This window comes from Rhinolophus hipposideros (genome assembly GCF_964194185.1).
Source record: "Rhinolophus hipposideros genome assembly, chromosome: 10".
In the NCBI taxonomy this organism is placed as follows: Eukaryota; Metazoa; Chordata; class Mammalia; order Chiroptera; family Rhinolophidae; genus Rhinolophus; species Rhinolophus hipposideros.
In genome coordinates this window covers 15608894-15621873 of record NC_138056.1, presented here as the reverse complement: position 1 = coordinate 15621873, position 12980 = coordinate 15608894, and the positions used below count along the sequence as shown (strand labels likewise).

Here is a 12980-nt window from a genome sequence, read left to right as displayed (position 1 = left end):
GATGATCCCAAACCAGAGTCACTTAGCCATGGCTTTGGGGATAGATATGGGGCTGGACCCTGAACCGAGGCCTTTGTGGAGACTAACTCACCTTTCCACCCTGAAAATGCAAAGGACCACCCACCCCATCCCCAGGGGTGCTTTAGTTCAGAGTCCAAAAGAGCTTTCTGATCTGACCTTAAAGCCATGTGTTGAGGTCCCTTCTCTGGTGACGACACTCCAGGTTAGTAAAGCTGTCTCTTTCCGTGATCCTGTTTTAAGAGAATGTCAGTGAAATCAGTGTTTCTGTAAACCATGCTATTTGTTTTAGGATTTGTTTTCCTCTTTCTGTCTTTCTTTCAGTCCTCCTCCCTGTCTTTTCTTGAATACCTTCTATGTGCCAGACACTGTGCTGGGTTAATTACATGTATTGGTCCTAATTCTAACAACCCTGGGAAGCCGACATTATTCCTCATTTTAGAGATGAGGAAACTGAGTCTCAAAGAGATGGAATGACCGTCCCAAAGTCGCTAAAAAGTGGCTCCAAAATATCAGAGCCAGGCTTCAAAGTCAGGTTGGTTTGGTTCAAACTCCTGTGCTCCTTGTGCTCTGATGATGCCACTTCCCTTGAAAGCCATGCCCTTTCTAGCTCCTAATTCCACATTTTCTGATTCACTGGGTAAGTGGGTCAGTGTGCCATCTTTGCTTTGTCCTGTACCTTCCAAGTGAATAACATCTTTCTCCAGCCTCTCCTCTTTAAAGCACTGAATACTAGGACACTTCTGTACCTTCTCAGAGATTCCAGGTCTTGGCTCCCTCTCTTCTCTGGCTCCCATTCAGTCACCCTCAGCTTCTGTGGCATCAAATAGATTCTAATATCACAGCTTCTGTACTTTCTCACTTCCAATGACTTGCATGGTTTCTACCCCTAGAAATGTAACTATACTGTTTTAGCCTCACTAGATTAAAAAACACTTGTTCTTTCTGATTGCTTCTCCTTGATCACATCTACCTTTGCTCACGACTCTTTTCTTTGCTTGGAATGCCCTATTCACCTCTCTACTGGTCAAAATCCTGGATAGCCTCCAGGACCAGCAAAGAGATCCGTCTTACATGTTGTCTTCCTATATCTTCCCAACTGGGTGTGACTGCTTCCTCTTTTTTTTTTTTAATTTCAATTACAGTTACATTCAGTATTATTTTATATTAGTTTCAAGTGTACAGCATAGTGATTAGACATTTATATAATTTCTGAAGTGATTTCCCCCCCATTAGTCCAGTACCCACCTGGTACTATACATAATTATTACAATATTATTAAGAATATTCCCTATGCTGTATTTTACATCCCAGGACTATTTTGTAATTACCAATTTGTACTTCTTAATCCCTTCACCTTTTTTACCCAGCCCCCACTCCCCCTCCACCAGGCAACTATCAGTATTTTCTCTGTATCAATGAGTCGGTTTCTGTTTTTGTTTGTTTGTTTGTTTGTTTGTTTTGTTCTCTAGATTCCCCAATTGCTTTCTCTTTTGAACCCTGTAGCATTTTGTTTATATTCTCCTCTGCCACTTTTCACCTTCTGCTTTGGCTAATCTTACCTGTGAATTTCTCTTCTTTCTATTGAGCTCCCACAGCATCTGGGAACTCTCTATTTCATGCAAAAAAATACTCACTGAGCACTTACTATGTGTCAGGCACTATACATACCTAGAGTTATAAAGTGAATAAGATAGGCGGGTTCCTCAAAGGCTATGGTCTGTAACACAGAAAGTCCTCATTTAATGAAAGAATGATTAATTCAAAACATTTAATACAGATAAAGCAAAGGAGAAAACAAAATGCTCTCCACTTACCTAGTTCTCAAGTGGGGTTTATGTGTGCTAAATGTCCTATCCTTTTTTGGGGGGTGTGGATTTGGAGGGCAGGACAACGCTTTTCCGGATGTGGAGACGCAGAATGTGGGTTTCCCATCTCCAGAATACTCTCATCCCAATCTCCCTGGATCTGTGACAAGCAGGCTGTGGGAACAGAGCCCCAAAAAGCAGTTTCCAGGCTCTCGGCCTCACATAGAAAGGTGCTGGCTCGGGTAGTAAATGGCCATCAACTGTGATCAGATGGCCATCAGCTGTGGCTAGTTGGCCGTCAGCTGTAACCCGTAAGCCATTGGCCACTAATATACCTGCTGTGGCTACGCTAGCAGAAAAAATGGGGGCTAGCAAGAGTGGATTGCAGAGAGGCGGATGCCGCAGGTGAGAATATAGTGATATGACTCCCCTCCTTATGGCTCCGTGGTGTTCCTTTTTGGCCTCACCGTGTCCTGCGTTCTTACGTGGGGAGCGGGACCAGGGACCCCGCCTGCCGCCCTGCACGACACAGGCATTAACTCACAAGCATATTTCTGAAATCAGTGTTGCTGCTGGAAGCCACAGGGAGCCTCTTCAGACTCAGACTCATCTCCATGAACATTTAAGCTGTAAGGGACAACTTCCACCAGATGGCGCTAAGGAATGCCTCGGACTGGAAATGGATTTGGATTCTGCAGCCGGTACCAGCAAACCACGTAGGCTCAGTGGGGTCATTTCATTACCCCGTCAGTAACATCAAGCTGAATTTTGATTGCATTTTTTAGAGTCCACTTACTGCCTCAGGACAGGGATTTTACTGTGCATGTAGAAGGCTAGGTCACGTAAATAATACAGAAACAAAATGAAAATCGAAGTCTCTCTTCCCCATTTCTGCTTCCACAGTTTCTCACCACGAAACTTAATTGCTCTTGGAGTTCTTCCAGGAAACAATATTATACACATGCCTGAATATGTCCATATCCCTTCCAGTTATATAGTTATATAGAAGGGATCATACTTGCACACTGTTTTGGACCGTGCTTTCGTACGAACAGACGCGGACGATACTTCCGAACCAACACTTCTATGTACACTTGCAGTATTCCAATCATGTTCATCATTTATTTTGGCTGTGTCCAGTTTTCACTATTATTGGAAATAGTACTGCAACGACTATTTTTGATAAATATTGTTGAGACTATCTATAGGGTAGACTCCGCACAGAGGGATTGTTGGGGGAAGGTGACCCCGTTTTACATGTGAGGGATACTGCCAAACTGCCCTCCAGGGATGTTGCACGTGCACCAGTACGGATTATAATCAAATGTTTACATTGTTTGTCAGTTTTGTAAGGGAAGCACGCTGCCTCGTTGTTTCGGTTTGCAGTTTCTTTAGTTAGGACCAGGGCTGCCCGGCTTTGAGTTGGGTTGGTCCCGAGCTGGAGGTGATGCCCTGACTCCTCCCGTCCAGCAGGGGGCGCGGGCCCGGGCCGCTCCCGCATGCGCAGTGCGCTCCGCGTCAGACGCCGAGCGGCCGCAGCGCCGGCGCCGCCCTCTCCGCTCGTCCGTGCAGCCCCAGCCGGGCGGCGGTGGCCGGTGCCCTGCGGCATGAACCGGTGACCGAGCGCGGGGCCGAGCGGGAGGCAGCCGTGGCCGAGGTAAGCGCGGCGCGGAGGGGCCGGCGGTCGCCGAGGTGGGGCTCGGACCGCCCCGGGCCGCGGCGGAGTCGGGGCCGGGCTGCGGGAGAGGAGCGGGCGGGTGCAGGCCCCGCTCGGGGCGGCGGGCCGCTTCTGCAGCGCTGCGATTCCCGTCCGCCCGTTCCTTCCCCGGCCCGGCCCGCGCGGGTGCCCACCCGCCTCGGCTGCCCACGCCGGCCCTCCGCCCGCTCCTTTCGCTTCCCCAGGGACCCTCCGCGGTGGGCACCCCACGCCCTTCCCACGAGCCAAGGCATCTGCTTCCTCCCACGGGGCGTCTCGTGCCCCGGGCCTTGAGGGGGCTGTGGGTCCCCGCAGTGCCGGCTGCCGTGCGTGGCATTTGGTGCACGGTGCCCCCCCCGCCCCGGCTCGGGAACAGGCGGGGACAGTGGCCGGCGTGCCCGGGCGTTTGGAGTTTTCCCGCTGCTGGTGGCCGTCCGATCAACGTGTACGGTTTTGAGGCTCGTACTTGCTTGGGTCACTTGTAACTCTGTGCCCGCCGGGGGCTCGGAGGGTTCCAACTGCCCTTGGTTTGCACGTTTCGGAGCTCCGAGGCTGTTCCCGGTCGTAAAATGCGTGATTCACTTCCCATCGTTTCTCACGTCCGCTGGCTCCAGCCTCCTGGTTGCAAGACGCGGGTCCGTCGGGTTATGCAGGCGTTGCTAACGGAGGAGGGCAAAGGGTGGTGTCATCCTGGCTTTTAAAGGTCCTCGGGGGAGGCGGTTTCCCCTGCAGGAGCCCAGGCTCCGGGCTGCACGGCTCCAGGCCCGGCCTTCACGTCTTAGCACCTGGCATTGCTCCTGTGTGCTGTTGGGCAACGTACTGAGTCTTGCTGTTGTTGCCCTTTTCCCCCGTCTCTAAAATGAGGGTAGTAATAGCTTCGCACGTGGCACCGTGCGGAAGATTAAATAAGTTAACACAAAACGCTTAAAACTGATCCTGGCGTGTAGTAAGTCCCCGGTGAAATCGAGCTATTATTTAGTTATGTGCGTTGTACTGAGTAGAGTATAATCCCACAAACAAAGGGGCCCAGGTTGTTTTTTTTTAATTATTGGACACCATTTTTAGGGCCGGTTAGCCATAGTATAACTAATTATAAAGGACTCTATCAGGTAAGGCAGCTTTTGCTAATATTTGATTCCTTTGTTTTCAGGCACAGTTGGGTTAAGAGGTAGTGTAGCAGTGGTTAAAAGGTTAAAATAAGAGATTGTGACTCAAAGCATTGGACGAAGTGGATTGGATATAGCCCACAGCACCAAGGAAAGGTTATTCAGGCAAATTTTAGGAATAAGGAATTCCAGGAACAGAAAATGCATCTCATCCTGACAGTACAATGGGGTTAAAAGATTTTTCCAGTGACTCAGTACTTGATAGCTAGCCAGATAATGCCAGTGTCTTGCAGGGACAGGGTTGATGTGTGTAGGGCTTGGTTGTGAAATTCTTGTTGTGATCCAGGTTATGGTGGTAGAAACATTCGTTAGCAGGAGATTCCTCTTGGTCTGTCCTCTTCCGGGAAGTGCTGCTAGGGGAGAGGAGGCTGTTTAGGGGGCGGCATAGAAAATCAGTCTGTGGAAGTACTTAGCCATTTTCCCTCCTTTGGAAACTGATTCAAGAAAGAAAATTATCAGAGATCGTCACTGTGTAACTTGGACCCTGAACAGAGTGTGCACTGATGGAACTGGGAAGGTTAGAGACATTCATTCAACAAACATTTATGGTTATAAGAAATGAGTTCTAGACATGGTATCAGGCGCTGGGAGTACTGAGCACTCTGACTACAAGGAAATCATAACCAGTAGAGGAAACAGACTTACGATGACTTAGCTAATTAATATAATATGGCAAGAGCTGTAATGAAGTATGAAAAAGGTATGCATGTGGGTGCTCATAGCCAAGGTTGTCTGTCTCTAACTAAAGTACCACCTAGTAAGGGGCTTCTTTCTTCAGTTCTCATCCTTTTCTTTTTCATTTAAGGCTTTTCAGCTCATCTCTTTTATTGTTTTTATTCTACCTCAAGCACTCGCCATACCTCTCAGCCATTTGGAACAGACTTGTGGGAGCTCGCTTAGCCTGTGTGGGATACCTCAGAAATGTGGGTGTACATCTCTGGGGGTAACCCTCAATAAGTAGGGGATGGGCTTCCGTGGATGAATGTCACAGCTCCGTATCTTTCAAAGGGACCATTCTGAGGTGTATTTTTCAGAGGGACCCCAGCAGGACTGAGCCCCATTTATTTGCCCAGCTTAGGGTACACTAACCAGCTCTACAATGCACTTTAATGGCTTTTCCCTGAATCCTCTCCTTACTCCCTTACTCCGGCTTTCCAGATACACGTTCTGCAAGAAACTTGCACACAAGTCACTTTGTCTTAGTTTGGCAGAACATAAACTAAGACCGTTGGTCTTAGAAGTAGCTCTAACAAGCAAGCCCTGGGAATGGGATCACTCATCTTCGGATGGCAACAAGGACCCCTGTGCTGGTGGTAAGTGAGGTGTAGATAGCTCCTGGTACTCTCTAGCATCTTCACCAGTGGTGGGTTGGGATGAGATTCAGGCAGAAGGGACAGCATTGGCCAGTACAGTAGCTCCAGCACTTGCCCAATATGTGGACAATGGCAATGATAAAGACGGTGGAATGGGCTGGCTCTCCTTATGTCCCTTAGAAGCCTCGAGGTCAGATCAGGCTCAGTTCACAGAGATGTCAACTCAGGACACAGTGAAACACTGAAGGCTCCTCGATAGCATCTGTAGCTGGAGGGCAGACTGCATGGAAAACCAGGCCCAGAATTTCATCATCATTATGGCAGAACTGCAAAGGAAGCTGAATGCACAGCCTTGACAGGGGGCTTCTGCTAAAGTTCAGGCGTGAGACCTGCGATGGAGATATTTGGGTGGGGGGCAGTGAGAACCTTGAACTCCCATATTTCCTTAGTCCTCTGGGCCAGCCGAAGGCTCCACCTCTCAACTGGAGAGGAGAACAACTCCTTGCCTGGATGCTCTGCAGAGACCTCACTTGAGGCAGATGCCTTGCCACATGTTGCTTATCCTCAAAATCTGTCTCCTCCCCTCGGATCTCAGCGTTGCCTAAGTAGGCAAGGATGGTCCCTGCGACACGGGAAATAGCTTTTGTACTGAAGGAGTTGTAGGACCTGACTCATATGGACCAGCTGAAACTGGAGGAGCACATGTGGGAGTGAATCGTGAGCGTGTTAGGCCAAGAGGGGGGGTACCGCTGGACGAGAAAGCTGGATGGGGGCATTCTCTCAGGATTCAGGATTTAAGGACCTAGCAAGGAGAGTGAGAGCCGGTGCTGATAAGCTGCTGGGCAGGCTTCTTAAAGCTTGGACATGGCAATGACCAGTACCACTGGTTCTCAACTGGGGGCGATGGTGCCTCCCCAGGGGATATTTGGCAACGTCTGGATATATTTTTAGTTGTTGCAACTAAGGATTGCTTCTTCTATTGAGTAGGGATGCTACTAAACTTTCTACATTGCACAGAACACCTCCCCATGAAAAAGAATGATCTGGCCCAAAATGTCAGTAGTGCTGAGGCTGAGAAACCCTGGCCAGCATTAAATGAGGTGGAGGTGGCAGAGCTGCCTTGGCAGAGTATTGAGGAAAAACTCGGAAGGAGATTGGAAGTACAGATTTGACGTAGATTCATTTCTTAAGGCCTGAGATGCACTCTGTGCCCAAGTTCCCGGGAGGGCACTGTCCCTTCTCTCCCGTAATAGGAATGCCCGTGATGGGACCGGCACCTTTGGGAAGCTCGCAGTGGGCTGTCCTCTGTAGGCCAGGATTGACTTTAGGAGATATGACCATGGAACTGGGATCCCAAGCATCTATGAGGATGAGAGGATTCTGAACTAGCAGAGGCCGGGTGGTGCCACTAACCACCAGAGGCCAGGTAGACACAATACCCAAGTGGCATCAAGACCCAACTCGCAACCAGTGTGTCTTGACCCCCGGTGATGCTAATAGAGCATGGTCTTCCTAGGAGCGGTATAGACAGATGGGCGGCCAACGAGGGTGCTGCTTGCCTTGTATTACCAGAAAAAACCAAGAGCTGGCCAGCAGGCTAATGTCAGCTGCTGCAATGGAAAAATCACTGTTTGTCACCAGGTTTTCAACTGTGAGCTCTTAGACCCATGTCCCATGGATTGAGAAGGAGGCTGGATGTCTTTGAAGGACTTTGTGACATCCCTGCGAGAATGGACAAATGTCCCCCTCTTCCGCCCCCCAAGGGAACCACAGCTCTTTGTCAAACTAACTGTACATCAAGGAAGGGCTAATATCCCGACCTTTTCAAGGCTGTTGACTACAGGGTCTGAGCTGATAACAGTACCAGGCAATCCTCAAGCAGTAGCAGACAGCAGTGGGCAGTTAATTGCCCAAGCCTCTCATCCTTCCGAGGGGCAAGACATAGTCTACATGGTTCTTCGGAGGGTTCCTAGCAGCCCTAAGGGCCCCTGTAGCCCACAGCAGCAGCAGGTTAACTCATTCCTTCATGGCCTTCCCTTGTTTCCCTGTCTCTCTCTTCTTGCTCGGTCACTCTAGCTTTCTGAGATCATCTCCCAAGTAAGTAAACGACATGCACCCCCCATCCTTGTCTTTGGTTCTTCATCTGGGGAGGGGTGAGGACGGGGGACCCAAGCTCTGATAGGTAGGAAGCAAAATATGATGCCAGGACTCTCAGCCTTGCGGGATCAGCCTCTGCGGTATCAGCCTCCTCTCTTTCCAGCCCTTCCGATGACCACCTGGGCCCCTGTGGCCAGGTCCTTCTCCTGCCAGGAGAGCTGCTGCGGCTCTGTGTCCCCACCGACTCTCGGAGGTGTCGGACTCTTCTGTTTTCCCACGCTGGTGGGTAGAAGGTATTTCATTGTGGCTTTACTTTCCCTGACCATAAACGAGACTAAACAGCTTTTCAAATGTTCATGTGCCATTTTTGTTTCCTCTTCTGTGAAATTTCTGTGTAAGTCTTTTGTCCAGTTTTCTACTTTTTTGTTTATTTGTTTATTTGTTTTTTGCTTTGTAGGAGTTCTTTATTCTGGTCCTTATTGGTTTTATGTATTGTAAATATCTTTAGGTTTGTAGACTGTCTTTTTACTTCCTTATGCTATCTTTTGATGAACAAAAGTTTTCAATTGTAACCCTGAGTTTATCTTTTTATGGTTTGCACTTTTTGTATTGTTTTAGAAATCATTCTCTGCTCCAGAGTCATAGATATTCTCTGCTGTGTTCTAAATATTTTATAGTTTTACCTGTTACATGTAGCTTTTTAATCTACCTTGGATAGGTTTTTTTTTTCCTCTGGCTGCTTTCAATATTTTTCTTTGGCTTTCTTTTTAGTGGTTTTACTTTGATTTACCTATGTGGGGTTTTCTTAGTATATATTCTGCTTGGAATTGAGCATCTTGAATATGTGAGTTGATAGTTTTCATTATTTTTGGAAAAGCTTAATAGAAGACAGCTGGATTCTCATATTCACTTCTGCGTTGACTCTCTGCAATGTCAGACATCATGTAGCCCCTGGAAAATGAAATTGAAAAAATAATGTCAGTATTATTATGAAAACAGTTCAGACCCTTTGAAACGGTTGTGGGGGCCCCCTGGAGTCCCTAGTCCATACTTTGAAAACCACCGGTCATACTAGCCTCCTAAAATAAGCTGGGGAGTGTTCTCTCTGTTTTCTGAACTCTGGACTAATGTGTGTAAAGTTAGAATTATTGTTTCTTGAACGTTTAATGTTGGAAAATCTTTTGGGTCTGGACTTCATAGGAAGATCTAAAAACTTTTGATTCAGTTTCTTTAATGTTACAGAATATTCAGGTTTGCTATTTCTCCTTGAGACTTTTTTTTTTAAAGATTTTTTTTTTTTTTATTGGGGATGGGCAACAGGACTTTATTGGGGAAAAGTGTGTACTTCCAGGACTGCTTTTTCCAAGTTAAGTTGTTGTCCTTTCAATCTTAGTTGTGGAGGGTGCCGCTTCAAGTTGTCCTTTCAGGGGGCGCAGCTCACCATCCCATGTGGGAATCGAACCAGCAGCCTTTGGAGTTAGGAGCACAGAGCTCCAACCGCGTGAGCCACAGGGCCGGCCCCTCCTTGAATCTGTTTTGATAAGTTATATTCTGAAAGCCTTTTTTCCATTTCATCTCAGTTTTTAAATATATTGGCATAACTTCATTGGTGTCTTATCTTTTAAACATATGCAGCATTTAGAGTTATGTTTTCCCCTCCATTCCAGATATTTATTTGTCTTTTTTTTTAACTTGATTAATCTTACCAGAATTATGTCAAATGTCAGTTTTATTCATCTTAAAAAAAAAACACCCCAAAACTTTTATCTTTGTTGAGTCTTTCTATTTTGCTTTTAAATTCATTTCTATTTTATTTATTACTTATTTCCTTCTATTATCTTTGTGATAATGTCTTTTTTATAGTTAGTCAGCTACTCATGAGAATTTATAAAGCTCATGTGGATGGATACTATTTTTCTTCCCTTAATCCCAGTTTTGTTAGCATGCAGATAGTATTTTTCAGACTTTGACCAATTGGTATAACTGATCTAGTAGGTTATGGCCAGAATTTTTAAAAAAGCAATAGAATAAAAGAATAGAAAAATACAGTGTTCACCAAATGTTCTATGGCTAGTACTGTATTCTAAGGTTAAACACTGTTTTGTGAAACTTTTTTTTCAAATACATACATGCACACAACACACACATCTGTGTCTGTATTGGGTCACAATATAAAATATGTTTCTTATTGTAGCTTTTAGCTGAAAAAAGAAAAATTTGAAAGATACTGTATTAAAAGGTAGTTTGTCTAATTTTAGTGAAGATTTTAAACCTGGTTGCACAAAATAAACATCTGAGGAGCTTGCTAAAATGACAGGTTCTTTGACCCTAGTTTAGACCTACTAATACAAACCTCCAGTGCTGGGGCTAAGGATTCTGTTTTAAGAAGCTTTCTGCGTGATGCTCAGCCTTTAGGTGCTTGAGAACCACTGATGCAGGACATACACAGACTCTAAGTGCCTGCTGGGAAGTTCTGACGTGGAGCAGTGGAGGGTGCAAGTCCTTGCATGCGTTTGTCCCGAAACCTCTTGTCTCCAAGTTCTAAGAGACACAGAAAGTGGGTGGGGGTGGGGGCTGGAAGTAGCTCTCATGCCTGAATTTCTGTCATAGAATCAATTAGCACCTATTGAATGGCTGGTGTATGTACCCAAAGATGCTAATCTTTAGGTTTAATGTATGTGGACTCTCATAAATTAGTCTGTAACAAGCAGATTTCTTATGTGTCAACTCATGATCTCAGAAAGATACAAGTGGAAATCATTCATGACTGTTCACATTGTACCCAAAAAGCTGAGAGTGATTTCCCTAGACAATCCCTTGGAGGGAGGCCGGAAGCAGGTTTATAGTGTGGGCAGTGACTGGGGAGAGCTCTGTTGAACCAAAGTAAAAATGGTTGATAAACCCTAAGATGGTCTGTGAGCTCTTCAGCTATTTCCCTTTATATCAGTAGCTTTTCTGAAAGATTGGTGAATAGAATGAGACCATTTTGTAGATTGGGACTTTGACATGCTGAATGCCACAGTAGATTGTTGTAGTAACATAGTTAAGTCTGTGACATGTGATGCAATCCCACGCAAAGCTCTACCTTCCCGACGTAGGGGAAGGTAGGCATCAGATGGGGGATTTGTTTGGTGTGGATCTTCCATTGTGATCTACAGGGGAGCTCTGCATTTTCAATTGAGGAGTAAGAATTTTCATTATATCAATCAGTGATCCTCACTGGTTGTTTCATTTAGCGGAGTAGCAAACCACCCCAAAACTTACTGGCGTAAAAACAACAGCAAGGGGCTGGCTCGGTGGCCAACTGCCAACTGCCCAGGCGGTTGGAGCTCCATGCTCCTAACTCCGAAGGCTGCCAGTTCCATTCCCACATGGGCCAGGGGGCTCTCAACCACAAGGTTGCTGGTTCAACTCCAGTCTCGCAAAGGATGGTGGGCAGCGCCCCCTGCAACTAAGATTGAACATGGCACCTTGAGCTGAGCTGCCACTGAGCTCCCAGATGGCTCAGTTGGTTGGAGCGCGTTGTCCTCTCAACCACAAGGTTGCCAGTTCGACTCCCGCAGGGGATGGTGGCCTGTGCCCCCTGCAACTAACAATGGCAACTGGACCTGGAGCTGAGCTGCGCCCTCCACAGCTAAGACTGAAAGGACAACAACTTGAAGCTGAACAGCACCCTCCACAACTAAGATTGAAGGGACAATAGCTTGACTTAGAAAAAAGGCCTGGAAGTTCCCCAATAAAGTCCTGTTCCCCTTCCCCAATAAAATCTTTAAGAAAAAAAATATATTAAAAAAAAAAAAAAAGCAGGATCCTGCAACCCGTGTGCCGCCTGGTGGGATAGTTTATGTTGGTGTCACCTGACTTCCATTGGGCTCTCCCTGAGGTTGCCTTCAGCTGGCAGCTCCACTTCCTTAGAGAGTGGCAGCTGGGTTTCAGGAGGACAAAAGCAGTGGTTATCGGGTCTCTTAAGGCCTGGGCTCGCAAGCCCTAGAATGTCACTGCTGACACATTGTCTTGGTCAAAGCGGGCCACTGTCTAGCCCAGATTCAGGAGGAAGGAAAATCGATTCCACCTTTAATTGGAAAAGTATGCACATTCACTGATGAGAAGAATTGTTGACATCAGTCTTGGGAAATTGATTCACCACACTGGTCTCCTTCCCTCCCTCCTCCCTCCCTCCCTCCTCCCTCCCTCCCTCCTCCCTCCCTCCCTCCTCCCTCCCTCCCTCCTCCCTCCCTCCCTGCCCCCTCCCTCCCTCCCCCTTTCCTCCCTGATTCCTTTTTTCATTCCTTCCTTCCATCTAAATGTGTCAACTATCACCTTCATATAAAACATCAATGTTTATTTAAATTTAAAAGTTAATCTTTTCTTCTCTAATACCCTTGCCACTTTATTGATATTTTCCCGGTGATATTTTTATATTTTGCATTTTATTAGTTTTGTGTGTTTCATCTCTCTTATTGGAATATAAGTTTCTAGTCTAAGGGAGGGCCTTTGCTTTCTTCTGTGTTTCCTTCACAGTACATGGTAGGTGCTCAATAGGCGGTTGAATGAGTGAATGAATGAAAAGACATTTTAGAATAACCAAGCATCACTTTGTCCAGATGAAGCGTCAGTTTATGTTTGGCAAGTATTTAAAAACAAAATGAAACAACTGTCTTTAGCTATTCCATTTATAATTTTTCTTCCTTGGTCAGAGCCCTCCTCCTATGCCCTATACATGTGCCAGCTCATGCTTTCGGTGAATGTATATTTCCAGGATACAGTTATATTTTTATTGTGAATATTTAGTAGTATATAAATATTAAAGATAGAGCATATACTTGTGTTCATATATCCAAAGAAGGATAAACAATTCATTATTTCATCAAATACTTAAGGG

At 46.3% G+C, this 12980-nt stretch overlaps 1 protein-coding gene across 1 annotated transcript in view; it reads left to right on the top strand.

Annotated features, from left to right (window-relative positions):
- Nucleotides 1-3352: 3352 nt before the first annotated feature.
- EXT2 (exostosin glycosyltransferase 2) overlaps nucleotides 3353-12980 on the top strand; it is a 126544-nt gene continuing 116916 nt past the window's right edge. Inside the window, exon 1 of the mRNA XM_081062596.1 lies at nucleotides 3353-3483. The gene's annotated coding sequence lies outside the window, so the exon portion shown is untranslated. The remainder of the gene's footprint in view (nucleotides 3484-12980) is intronic.